This window comes from Chiloscyllium plagiosum, unplaced genomic scaffold, assembly GCF_037043375.1.
Source record: "Chiloscyllium plagiosum isolate Xiang-an unplaced genomic scaffold, Cpla_swu_hap1 HiC_scaffold_2, whole genome shotgun sequence".
In the NCBI taxonomy this organism is placed as follows: Eukaryota; Metazoa; Chordata; class Chondrichthyes; order Orectolobiformes; family Hemiscylliidae; genus Chiloscyllium; species Chiloscyllium plagiosum.
In genome coordinates this window covers 81,881,537-81,895,153 of record NW_028270140.1, presented here as the reverse complement: position 1 = coordinate 81,895,153, position 13,617 = coordinate 81,881,537, and the positions used below count along the sequence as shown (strand labels likewise).

The 13,617-nt window shown below is 41.2% G+C and overlaps 1 long non-coding RNA gene across 1 annotated transcript; it reads left to right on the top strand.

Annotated features, from left to right (window-relative positions):
• Positions 1-5,385: 5,385 nt before the first annotated feature.
• Positions 5,386-12,678, top strand: LOC148151928 (uncharacterized). The gene is made up of 3 exons (XR_015759125.1): positions 5,386-5,521; positions 7,021-7,107; positions 12,551-12,678. It is a non-coding gene; the product is annotated as an uncharacterized LOC148151928 (long non-coding RNA).
• Positions 12,679-13,617: the final 939 nt, after the last annotated feature.

Genomic DNA, 13,617 nt, shown 5'->3' with positions numbered 1-13,617 from the left:
ATAAAAAGTGTGGTTGAAATAATTTTTGATGCATTTCTACAATGCATCTTATGAATTCTATTTTCAGATTGCACAACATTCCAATGTACGTTAGACAATAGACAATAGGTGCAGGAGTAGGCCATTCTGCCCTTCGAGCCTGCACCACTATTCAATATGATCATGGCTGATCATTCTTAATCAGTATCCTGTTCCTGCCTTATCTCTATAACCCTTGATTCCACAATCCTTGAGAACTCTATCCAACTCTTTCTTAAATGAATTCCAGAGACTGGGCCTCCACTGCCCTCTGGGGCAGAGCAGTCCACACAGCCACCACTCTCTGGGTGAACAAGTTTCTCCTCATCTCTGTCCTACATGGTCTACCCTGTATTTTTAAGCTGTGTCCTCTGGTTCAACACTCACCCATCAGCGGAAACAAGTTTGCTGCCGCCAGAGTGTCCAAACCTTTAATAATCTTATATGTCTCAATCAGATCCCTTCTCAATCTTCTAAACTCAAGGGTATACAAGCCCAGTCGCTTCAGTCTTTCAGTGTAAGATAATCCCGCCATTCCAGGAATTGACCTTGTGAACCAAAGCTGCACTCCCTCAATAGCCAGAATGTCTTTCCTCAAATTTGGAGACCAGAACTGCACACAGTACTCCAGGGCCCTGTACAGCTGCAGAAGAACCTCTTTACTTCTATATTCAATCCCTCTTGTTATGAAGGCCAACATGCTATTAGCCTTCTTCACTACCTGCTGTACTTACATGCTTAGCTTCATTGACTGGTGTACAAGAACACCCAGATCTCTCTGTAATGCCCCTTTACCTAAATTGATTCCATTTAGGTAGTAATCTGCCTTCCTGTTCTTGCCACCAAAGTGAATAACCGTACATTTATCCACATTAAACTGCATCTGCCATGCATCTGACCACTCACCTAACTTGTCCAGGTCATCCTGTAATCTCCTAACAACCTCATCACATTTTACCCTGCCACCTAGCTTAGTATCATCAGCAAATTTGCTAATGTTATTGCTAATACCATCTTCTATATCATTAACATATATTGTAAAAAGCTACGGTCCGAGTACTGATTCTTGCGGTACCCCACTGGTCACTGCCTGCCATTCTGAAATGGAGCCTTTATCACTACTCTTTGTTTCCTATCAGCCAACCAACTTTCAATCCAAGTTAGTACTTTGCCCCCAATACCATGCACCCTAATTTTGCTCACTAACCTCCTATGTGGGGCTTTATCAAAAGCTTTCTGAAAGTCCAGGTACACCACATCTACTAGATCTCCCTCGTCCATCTTCAGAATTACATCCTCAAAAAATTCCAGAAGATTAGTCAAGCATGATTTCCCCTTCATAAATCTATGCTGACTCTGATCTATCCTGTTCCTTCTATCCAGATGTGTCATAATTTCATCCTTTATAATAGACTACAGCATCTTTCCCACCACTGAGGTCAGACTAACTGGTCTATAATTTCCTGCTTTCTCTCTCCCACCTTTCTTAAAAAGTGGTACAACATTAGCCACCCTCCAATCTGCAGGAACTGATCCCGAATCTATCGAACTCTGGAAAATAATCACCAATGCATCCACGATTTCTCGAGCCATCTCCTTCAGTACCCTGGGATGTAGACCATCAAGCCCCGGGGACTTATCAACCTTCAGACCTAACAGTCTCTCCAACACCAATTCCTGGCAAATATAAATTCCCTTAAGTTCAGGTCCTTCAGCCACTGTTACCTCAGGGAGATTGTTTGTGTCTTCCCCAGTGAACACAGATCTGAAGTACCAATTCAATTTTTCTGCCATTTCTTTGTTTCCCGTAATATATTCCCCTGTTTCTGTCTTCAAGGACCCAATTTTAGTCTTCACCATTTTTTTGCTTTTCACATACCTAAAAAAGCTTTTACTATCCTCCTTTATATTTTTGGCCAGTTTACCTTCGTACCTCATTTTTTCTCTGTGTATTTCCTTCTTAGTAATCCTCTGTTGTTCTTTAAAAGCTTCCCAGTCTTCTGTTTTCCCACTTATCTTTGCTATGTTATACTTTTTCTCTTTTAACTTTATATATTTCTTAACTTCCCTCGTCAGCCACGGCCACCCATGCCTCCTCTTAGGATCTTTCTTCCTTTTTGGAATGAACTGATCCTGCAACTTCTGCATTATACACAGAAATATCTGCCATTGTTCCTCCACTGTCATCCCTGCTAAGGTATTGCATCATTGAACTTTCGCCAGCTCCTCCCTCATAGCTCCATAGTTCCCTTTATTCAACAGAAATATTGTCACTTCCGATTGTACCCTCTCCCTCTCACATTGCAGATTGAAGCTTATTATATTATGGTCACTACTTCCCAATGGCTCCTTCACTTCGAGGTCCCTGACCAATTCTGGTTTGTTGCACAATACCAGATCCAGAATTGCCTTCTCCCTGGTCGGCTCCAGCACCAGCTGTTTTAAGAATTCATCTCTGAGGCATTCCAGAAAGTGTCTTTCTTGAGGTCCAATACCATCCTGATTCTCCCAGTCTACCTGCATGTTGAAATCCCCCATAACAACTGTAGTAACATCTTTGCGACAAGCCAATTTCAGCTCCTGATTCAACTTACATCCAACATCCAGACTGCTGTTTGGGGGCCTGTAGATGACTCCCAAGAAGGTCTTTTTACCCTTAGTATTTCTCAGCTCTATCCACACTGACTCTACATCCCCTGATTCTAGGTCCCCCCGCGCAAGGGACTGAATATCATCCCTTACCAACAAGTCCACCCCATCCCCTCTGCCCGTCAGTCTGTCCTTACGATAGCATGTGTAGCCTTGAATATTCATTTCCCAGGCCCTGTCCACTTGAAGCCATGTCTCACTTATCCCCACAATATCATATCTGCCAATTTCCAAAAGAGGCTCAAGCTCATCCATCTTATTTCTAATGCTTTGTGCATTCATGTATAGTATTTTTAATTTGTTACTGCCCTCACCCTTCCCATCAACTCCTATTTCACTCAACCTTACAGCATGATCCCTTTCTGAGTTTTCTGCCTCATTGATACAGTTGTCTTTCTTGACTTCCCTTGTTCTAACTTTCCCTTCAATTTCCTTCTTAAACATCCAGTTTGTCCCCTCCCCCCCGCTACTTAGTTTAAACGTAGCTGTGTTGCAGTAGCAAACCTGCCTGCCAGAATGCTGGTCCCTAACCTATTAAGGTACAAATTGTCTCTCTTGTAGAATTTATGCTTACCATAAAACATACCCCAGTGATCCAAGAATTTAAATCCTTGCTTCCTGCACCAGTTCCCCAGCCTCACGTTCAAGTCCATTATCTCCCTGTTTCTGGCCTCACCAGCCCGAGGAACTTTAAGCAAACCGGAGATAACCACCCTGGACGTCCTGCTTTTCAGCCTTCTTCCTAGTTCTCCGAAGTCCCGCTGTAATATGTTCCTCCTCTTATTCCTGACATCATCTGTGCTGACATGTACCACCACCTCTGGCTCTTCACCTTCGTCCTTGAGGATTTCCTGCACTCTGTCTGTGATGTCTTTAACCCTGGCACCAGGAAGGCAACACACCATCCTTAAGTCCCGCCTGCTGCCACAAAAACCCCAGTCAGTTCCTCTCACTATGGAGTCCCCTATTACCACGGCTCTGTGCGATGACCGACTCTTCCGCTCTGCCTCCACGTCAACGTTTGATTGACAGACCTGGCCGCCTCGCGGACTGGCAGTATCATCTGTCTCTACTGTTTCCAAAAGATTCAACTTGTTGGGTCTCTTGCACCTGTCTCCTCTCTGCCTTCCTCATTGTCTGCTCTCTTCTGCTCTCTTCTGGTATGATTGGTGCAATAACCTCGCTGAAGGTCTTGTCCAGAAAGATCTCATTCTCTCGGATGAGCCTAAGGTCCTTGAGTTCTTTAATCAGTGCTGCAATATGCTCTGTCAGTAGCTGAACGTGCACACACTTTCCACACTTTTATACAAGCCAGATACACCAGAGTCGTTGACCTCTCACATCAAGCACGTAGCACACTGAGCCAGCTTGGCAGTTATGTCTTCACCCTCTTCAACTGTGGCGTAATCACTTCACTCAATCTCCTTGTCAAAGACTCCTGAGCTAAAGCCTCACTCTTCAATCCACAGGAACTTCCTGTTGGTTTTGAATGCAGGCCCCCAATCAAATTGTTCTCTACTGGTAATTGAGTAACATTGAAACCACATGCACACAGCCAAGTAGTATATACTACTTTCCTAAATGGAGATCTGTAAATCATGTGAAGACGTCAAGCGTTCAGGAACGTATCATTCATCACAAGGCACCCGCTCTTTGCCATGCTGTTAGTCTTTTTATTGATCTTATTAAACATTTCACTCTTGTTATAGACCAGACCAAACCAAACCCCCTCAAAATATTCAGCAGATAGTCTGGATGCTATCATTTATTTTAAAGATAAATCTAAGATATTGCATCCCAGATGCAATTCAATTGGTCAAACTATCAGATTTGAAGCAAAACACATTTCCACTATAGTTAAAATACAACAAAACAAAAAAGGAATTGGAATAAGTTTTCCAATGGAGTTAAGTTAACACATTAATAGTGACAGTAACTATTACTAATTAATCATTCCAATATAGCAACATCCAATTAACACACCCTTGGCAAAAGGTAAATTCAGAAAACAGATTGCCTCACATGCAATCCAGGGGCAGGAAGAGAACCCCCAGCTGTTAGCTGTAACCAAGAGAGAAAGAAAAAGCTTCCACTTCAACACCTGAACAGCAAGTGCTAAAAAAATTCCTGGTTCTGTGGGAGCTTGACCACACCCATTCAGAATGCTGCTAATGTTCCAACTTTAAAAAAACCCAATGCCTTCCAAGTTGTTTACTCTAGTGGCTCTGGTAGACTGCTCATCATCTGTGCCTTAAAACCTCTCTTCAAACAAAACATCTTAAAGCCATAGTATTGTCACATTTTGGGGGGCCAAAAGGTCTTGGTGATCTGGCTATGGCATTTAACAATGGTAGTACTCTAACAGGTTTGTGATAATGGGAGGATTTTGTCTTATTTGGGACAGTCATGATCTGATGCTGACATGGACCAATGCTTACTCCAAGCCTGAAAGTTGTCCAGATCTGCTTTATTTTCAATGGAAGTGAATGTGGAGCTGAATAATCAGCAAACCACCCAAATCCTGATATTATGAAGATGCAAGACCACTGATTATAGTTTTATAAGTGCTTACCTGAGGATCTGCTGAAATAATGCCCTGGTTCTGCAAGGATGAGCATTTGACCTTCACAACGATCTTATACTGTGTCAGAGGTGGGAATCATCAATTGTGTTTCTCCTTTGTATTTCAGTGGGGTCAAAGCCCTTCAGGAAATTCTACACATTTTGAAGTAAAAGAACACGCTGGCATGTATGCTAGAAAATGGGGTTTCAGCTAAGAAAGCACCTTTTACTCAAAAGTTAATGAGTAATGGGTGTAGAGACAAATATCCAGGGTTCGCAAGATGACCATCAGGTAACTTGTTCTGTTTCACAAAGGTAATGACAGGACAGGTAGCACTGATAAATAATGCTGCCTGCTTTGATGAATAAAATAGAGAATCCTATGGGAGTTATCAAAAATGCATATTAAAGTGTGATGGGCAGGCCTTACAGAAATAACATGAATTAAAATGTGTTTGGAAGTGCATGATATAATGTTCAGTTTAGATGCAATTTCAATACTAATGTATCTGATTGAGATTCAGTGTGTGCAGAAAAGCTTAAGCGAATGGAATGCTGAGTCAGGTTTGATGCAACATGGATCTGGCATTGAATTTAGAAATAGATCTTTCCCTAAATAGGTGTTCTGTGCCACTGAATATTTTTATTAATGTATGTGCTCATTAAAACTCCATTATTTTCAAAGATATTCTTAGCGAGCCCTGAAAGGACTGATGCAATGGCCCATCCATCATTGATTTGGAAACTAATTGCAGTCATAGTGTATTAACCGCATGAATGAAATGCGTCAAATTTTCTGAGTGCTTCAAAAATTAAGTAAATATTCAATGAGATGTTTCCGCAATATGAGAAATGTACACCAAATATTTCTGAGTTTTGGCTGAAAGATATATTTGTAGGTTGCAATGTGTTTCATGTGCACTTGAAGGAGAATCTACAGCCTGCCTGTCAACAGTTATACACTGAATTTTTTGCCACACACACGTGAAGAGAATGTGAATCATAATCTGCACATTTCAAGGATAAGTTTTGGGTGACATTTCCAATGGGAGCCTTGTTTATCAGTTGCACAAAAAAAAAGAAGAAATTGTTTCTGGTACATGCCAGGTTTCTAATATGTTCTCCTGCCATGAAAGGTTGTCTTCTTGCAAAGTTTAATTCCGCTAATAACACGTTTGGTCTCTGTTTGTAGTGGGATAGATATTACAAATATGACTTCTTACTATGGTTTTGACACTTCCAAAATATTTCTATTCATATTTATTTCCTTTATTTGAAGTTGTCAAAACTTTTAATACTTCTTTAACATCTAAATGTAAATACAGTTGAGGGATTCTATTGTAAAGTCCAACTGAAAACAAAAGTCATCCAAGCAGTGCAAGAGTACTCCAGGCACCTCACAGCTTAGGTTCACCATTTTACCTCATTCCCAATGAATTGTGATTCTAAGTCTATTCTTCAGGCAGGTAGAAGTTGTATCTGGTTGGTTGGTCTTTAGTTCAGTCTAGTGTCACTGATCATTACTACTGCAAATGCCAATGATGTGTAGAATTTGCAAGAAAAACACTTGCACTGTATAACTATGTAATTATCAGTAAAACAAGAAGATTAAAGCATAAATTGGAAGGAAGCAGGTGAGAAATATCAGTTGTACAGTTAGAGGATTTTATAAATGGAGTGTAGCTCCCTTTTCAAGTTGACTGATTCTGACAGTGTGTTGTTTTTGGTAAATCATTTAATCACACCTTGTTTTTTTCTTACTAAATCTCTATTCATTTCTCTTTCCATCAGAAAGGCTCTCTGACCCTTTGCGTCCATGCTGATGATGAACTGCCTGTGTACACTAATTCCATTTCCCAGCTTTTGTCTCCTAGCCTTGTAAGTCATGCATTGCAAAGTGTTCCACTAAATACTACTTAAACTGTGTAATGATTCCTGCTTCAAGAGAAATCCAGTTACCCATCACCCTCTGTGAGGAAAAAAAAACAGTTGGAAGCATTCTAAACCTCCTGCCCCTTACCGTATGTCTATGCCCCCTGGTTATTGATCCCTCTACTAAGAAGAAAAGCTTATTAGGAATGGAGCTGTTTTAAAACCAAGGACTGTGGAAGGTTCCTCTGCACTTTTAAAAGCAAGCTACTGGAATTCGTTGTGATTTGTGTTTAAGCAGTTGGAAAGGAGAGATTAGACAACATGGCATAAATTATGTGTGCAGAGTGAAATTTGGCTGGCAACATGTAGCTGATTTGGTTTGTACAGTTATAAGTGCTGGAAGTTATCAGCCTGAGGACTGCTCTATGATATTCCTCTGGAGCTAATCTTAAGAGTTTACCATTAAGGATGAGAAGCCTCCGGACTGTTAAAGAGCAGGCTTTGTATTTCTATCTCTCAGCCATAGTAATGTCTGAACAATGTCAGTTATTGTCTCCTACCAATTGCTATAAGCTGTTTCCTTTAATCTGTAACTAAGAGACTGTGTAACTAGTGTACCTATTAACCTGCACAACCTGCGAAAAAGTCAAAGAACCCAGAGAAAGAAGATCAAAAGTCAGAACATTTTGGGAAGTGAAAGGAACATCTTATTAAATCCTATGGACTGGTGCTATTGAATTGTTCAGCTCACTTTTTTTCCCCCTATTCACCTATAATATCAATGTATTTTTGTTTGTCTGTGTCTATACGTGCATATAAAAACAGCTTAAATGTGGGTTAGAGTTTCAATAGGTGAAGTTTATGTTGATAGTTCATAGTTTTGTCTACCTGCAACTAGAACTTATTGATTTGCCATAAACAGTGGTTTTCGTTAAGTACAGGAACCTGGTCTGTGTTTTCTGTTAACTTGATTCCATCAGACCAGTGCACTGGGGACTTTGCATACTTTGATTAAATCATTAACTTTTGTGGTGACCCCCAGAGTCATGGGAATCACGAATCAGTGCACTTTTTCAAGTCTGTCATAATAAGATATAATGTAGCCTGATAGATTAAGAAGGCTTGTCAAGCGGAATTATGATGCATTTATACAGAACACAGCAAGCATCACTTTATAAACTGTATATAAAATAATAAAAACTGCTTCATGCATTAATTCTAATTATGTTTTTTATGGGGCATTAGCATATTAACAGAATGTAATGTCAACCATTTGACATCTTTACAAGCAAAGTATGACCTCATCCTATTGTTGTGCTATTGCATAGGTTCCAGATCAGACAGGCAGTGGACCTTTTAAGACAGTTTGATGTCATTTCCATGCAATTTCCGAGCATGGACTTGGATCATTGTCTATGGCTGTGGTAGTGCCTGGGACTCCTGGCTGCAGTAGGTCCAGAGCATGGACTTGGGGATTCAATGGGTCTTCAGCTGAATCAGCGCATTGCCTGGAGCAGGGACTCCTGTCTGTGTCTGCCTGAAGTGTGGTTGTCATAGCTGTACCTGGTGTGGGGATTCCTTGAGGCTGGGGACATCTTTCAGAGACCTTGCAGAAGCCCTGGAGTGATGTTTGAAGATCCCTTGTACAGAAAATGAACTCTATTTATGTAATTTCTTTTTATTCTTTTTGTAACTCGAAATGGTGTTGGATTTTGGTGACAAACACTTTTCACTGTATCTTTCTAGATATGTGACATTAAATAACACGTAGTAGGTACCTGCCTCCTTCAGTCACACACTGGAGTCAGTGTGTTCAGTTAAGTGTGTGGAATGTATAGTAACTTCAGTAATTACAGAACCCAGGCGATATGTGGGTCTGTAATCTTCTCTTAGGCAATCCCTCAGGATCTCCCCTTACCTATACAGTTGCCCTCCTTCACAATTGTTATTCCCGCTGCCACCCAGCATGCAAATACTCAGTCACCACAAATAGGTTCCCCACTGTCCTCCTCACAGCATCATTCTCTACCCCCATCCCCACCACATTTCCTCCTTACCATTATTGGACAGACTCCATGGACTGGCCATGGCACATCTTTGAGGGACGTAACCAAACAGCCCCAGAGGAGAAGTGCCCAGACCCCTGACTAATGACCGTACATTTCCCTAACTCTTTTACTACTAACCCGGGACTGGCCACTTTGGAGCCACAGGGCTGACTATGTCCTACTATCCAGACAGCAGAGTCACAGACCCCAGACCGAGATCCATTTCTGACCTTGGCCAAGCCCCTGCATGGTATCGGAATCTCCTCTTGCCTTTTTGTGCTGGAACTTTCTGACTGAGGGAGTTCCTCTAGACTTCAGTGAGGACCACTGCCTTTGGGCTTTGAGACATATTCATTGGCTTGCAGCACATGCAGTGTGTTTACTATACACACAGCTGTCATGTGCTTCAGGCATGAGATTGATGCAGCAAAGAGCTGCACAAAAGGGTAGATGCACTTTCACTAAGGAACTGCTGGCCAGCACAACCAGCTACCTAACTCTGTGATTGCATCCATCCTGGCATTCTCTTCTCATGCAATGAGTATGCAGGTAGGCACTAAGTGACTGAGACCTGAGAGAGCAACCCCGCCTTGCTCCTTGGCCTGGTGTGAAGCTGCATGCGTGCTCCTGTGCATAAATGGTCCTTGTTACAATATTACAATTTTAATTGCTAATGTGTCCTGAGGTACAACTTTGGAAGTGTTCTGTACATTGATTGGAGAGGGTCCTGAGCCACTGGCATCTGTGAATGGGTGTATAAGAGAGCAGCTGGTGCCCCAGACCATACCTTGAGATATGTGGCCAAGGCAATGGTCCAGAGAAGTGATGAGCTAAAGTCACCAGCTACCCGCTCTGACTCCAATGTCGGGAATTGATGATGTTTGGTTTCCATATGGTGGGTGATGGGATAGGAGGCTGCATATTAATGAGTTGAGATTTGTAGTTAATGAGGTAGTGACCAGCAATAATCCCTGTTCGATGTTTTGCTGCTACCTAGAACTCTCTTTGAAAATGCAACAATTAGTTTACAATGTCAAGAAGGGCTTCACCTAATTTCTCATATCATTATCCCAGCTATCTCACGATAGTCAGTCATCCAGAATCTTATAAGATTCAGTACATGGCATGCATCCTTGTACCTGTATCAGAAATGGATTTCCATTTTTTAAAATGAAAAGGGGGAGGATGGGTGTTGCATTGTCGTGTGGATTCCAGACAAGACAGACAGTGTAAGTTTAAAACAGTTAGATGACATTCTCTCATGTGATATTCTGGTATTAAGATACCCACATCAACTTTCTTTGTAATAGAGCTAGTATAGTCTGCCTGATCAGTTAGTGATGTGTTTGTAGTGTACAGTAACGCCAGTAAACTCAGAACCCAGACTGTGACAAAGTCTGCAAATATAGCAATATGAATAATTAGTGTTCTTAATAAACTTCAGGATGTGGTCTTAACAAGATACCTATTTTAGGTGATCTAATGTTTAGGGCAGTACTTAGGCCATATCATACTGACAGCTGTGTTTGATTCAATTAAATATATCACATGTTGTATTTAAACTGGAAGCGAAACACAATTACAAATGTAACACGCTGTAGCTGAAATAATAACTTGTGCATTTCACCTTTGCTCATGTTGAGGATAATAATCATGAAGCCATTCACAAAGTCTAGCTCTATTCTTTCAAAGTGGAAATGATTCTTCCATTCTGGTTGGAGATATTTTCAAATCAATCGGTTCAGAGATACGCACCTCTGAAGCAGGTGGGACTGAATATGGGCTTCCTGCTCCTGAATCCTCCTCCTCCTGTCTACCACTGCACCACAACTGCCCCCCCACCCCATATTTGTATAGTTCTCAGACAAATTGTTTTCTCGCCTACAACAATTGTCAGTTGTTCCTGGAAGGACTGGCAGAACTTATTGTCACAGCCAATGGCATGGCAATTTCATTTTATTTAACATGCTTTCTGACTGGAAAAATGTGGTGGATGGCAGTGATTTCTTTTGTTTTCAGATTTCACGATCTAATGTTGAGAGCTTTATGAACTGAGAGCGAGCTAACTCTAGTGCATGAAATATCGGACAGAACAAATCAAAACTTGACACACAGCTAGAAAAATGTTTTTTTATTCACAAATCCACTTTGTTGGATGCAGTTGACATGAATGTTAGGTAATGGGAAACTACAGCATTGGCAGCATCTGTTTGATGCTGTAGGTGAGTTGATATGCTATTATCATAAATTTAAATATTAATTAAAACACTGTCCTCCAGGGACAATCCACCTTTAGCAGGTCTGAATCACATCTTTACAAAATATTGAGCAACATGAGTAAATTACCATTCAAGCTTCAAGATTCTCTATGAAGATAATATGCCTAATTATTGACATTCATGTCATATCATGTACAATTTGGTACTTTTACACTTCGGACTGATTGTAGTCAGTCCCTGGGGTACTCAGTATGCTACAACTTGCAATCAATCACAAACTACTGGCTACATTTACACACCGTGTGTTCACTGAGATTGAAAGTTTTAGATATATTGAGGGCTAAAACCTCGGTTTGGTGAGTGGGGCAAAATTATGATTATGATGACCCCAGAATGCAGATGCTCCCACATAATAGCTGAGGGGCCAAGCTATATCAAATTTTGCAATGCTCATCTAACTACTTCTCTCATTTTGAATAGAAAGAAGCTAGAGATCTTGAGAATTTGGCTTGTGGTGCATTTGACCAACTATTAAAGTCCTGCACCTTACCCTAAAGGGCAAAATTAGAGAAGCAGCAAAGAAATTAATCATTAACCACCTTCCTTCACTTTTGGGCAGTTCCGTGGGGCCAGGGGTGAATTTCTTCCAAACTGGAATATTTCAGGGGGCTGTAATGTTCTGGGTGCAGGTTCTTTTAATGTGAGTTGACTGTTGCCCACTGGCTACTGCCCAGCCCTAGCAGAGCATGATTGGAGACCAGGCTCCATTACATTGATATGGGCCAATACACATGTGCGCACGCATGCACACACACACACATTATTGTCCCAACACCTTCACAGCCTTCCCTCTCTACTCTTCACTCCAACCATCCTAGGAGCTTGCAGTCCTATTTCCTTGTATTGATTTGGGGGCAGAGCTCAGTGGGGAGGTTTATGAACACAGTTACATTATGAAGGCAGTCAACAACTTGTAGCAATTTTCTGAAAAATTGAGTTGGTTAGAACATAACAGTTTGGATGTGATACATTAATAAATTAGGTGAAGGAATTATCTCACCATGGCAGATGAGAATGCTTTATCAATCCCAAAGCTGGTCTGTAGTAAGGTTTTGAAATGGTGGAGTGTTTGCTTCTAGCGTTGTGCAGCCTTTATGGTAACAGTCTTTGTTTTTCCCTCAGGCTGATGTCCGAGAACTCCTGGTCTTCTCCTAAGAAGATAGTGACTCATTCCAGCAGATCCTCTCACTACTTCTCACTCCCCACCTAACTCTGCTGCTGTAGCTTAATTTGGGGACAGGCAGTCCATGTTGTATCAGTCACCTGACCGAATGCCCTCTACCAGAGACAATGGGCAGGCACTCATGATGCCAGGAGGATCCCATTTGAATGTTAGTTTTCATTCTGTTTAAGATCAAAAGAATTCTTGTTTTTGAAAACACTGCATGTATAATGGGAATGTGTGGAACCCATTCAATTTTTCATTTATGTTTATAGTGGGCCAGTCACTACTACAACACAGTTAAATTAGGCCTCAGTTGACACAGAAAATACTATATATGGAATTCTAAGAGAATGGCAAATTACAAATGCTTAGGCTTGATGGGCCATTAGTAGCATGGATTAGAAGTTACTAAAAGTTACGAAACCGGGTGGAAATAGATAGACATTTCTCAGATTGGAGACCAATTGAAAGTGGTGTTAGGATGTTTGCTTTTTCTGATTTATATAAATGATTTGGAGATGGGTGTTGAAATCTCTAAGTTTGCAGATGATACTAAGCTCTGGAAAATAGTGAATTGTGAGGTTGATGTTGAGTGACTTCAAAAGGGCGTTGACAAGTTGGCCAAATGGGCAAATACTGGCAGAGAATTTTAACGCAGAGAAATGAGGTGATTTAGGAGAAGAAACATGGAGAGATAATACAGGCTCAATGGTACAACCTTGAAGGGAGCACAGGAGTAGAGGGACATCAGGGTTTACATGCATCAGTCTCTAAAGATGGCCAGGCAATTTGAAACAGTTGTTAGGAAGGTTTATGGCATCTTTGGGGTTATAAGTAGAGGCATAGAATATAAAAGAAAGGGAGTGATGGTCAGACCTCATTTGGAGTATTGTGTTCGGTTCTGGGCACCTTATTTAAAGAAGGATGTTAAACCCTGGAGAGGGTTCAAAGAAGATTTAAGGCCATAAGACATAGGAGTGGAAGGAAGGCCATTTGGCCCATTGAGTCATGGCTGATGGGCATT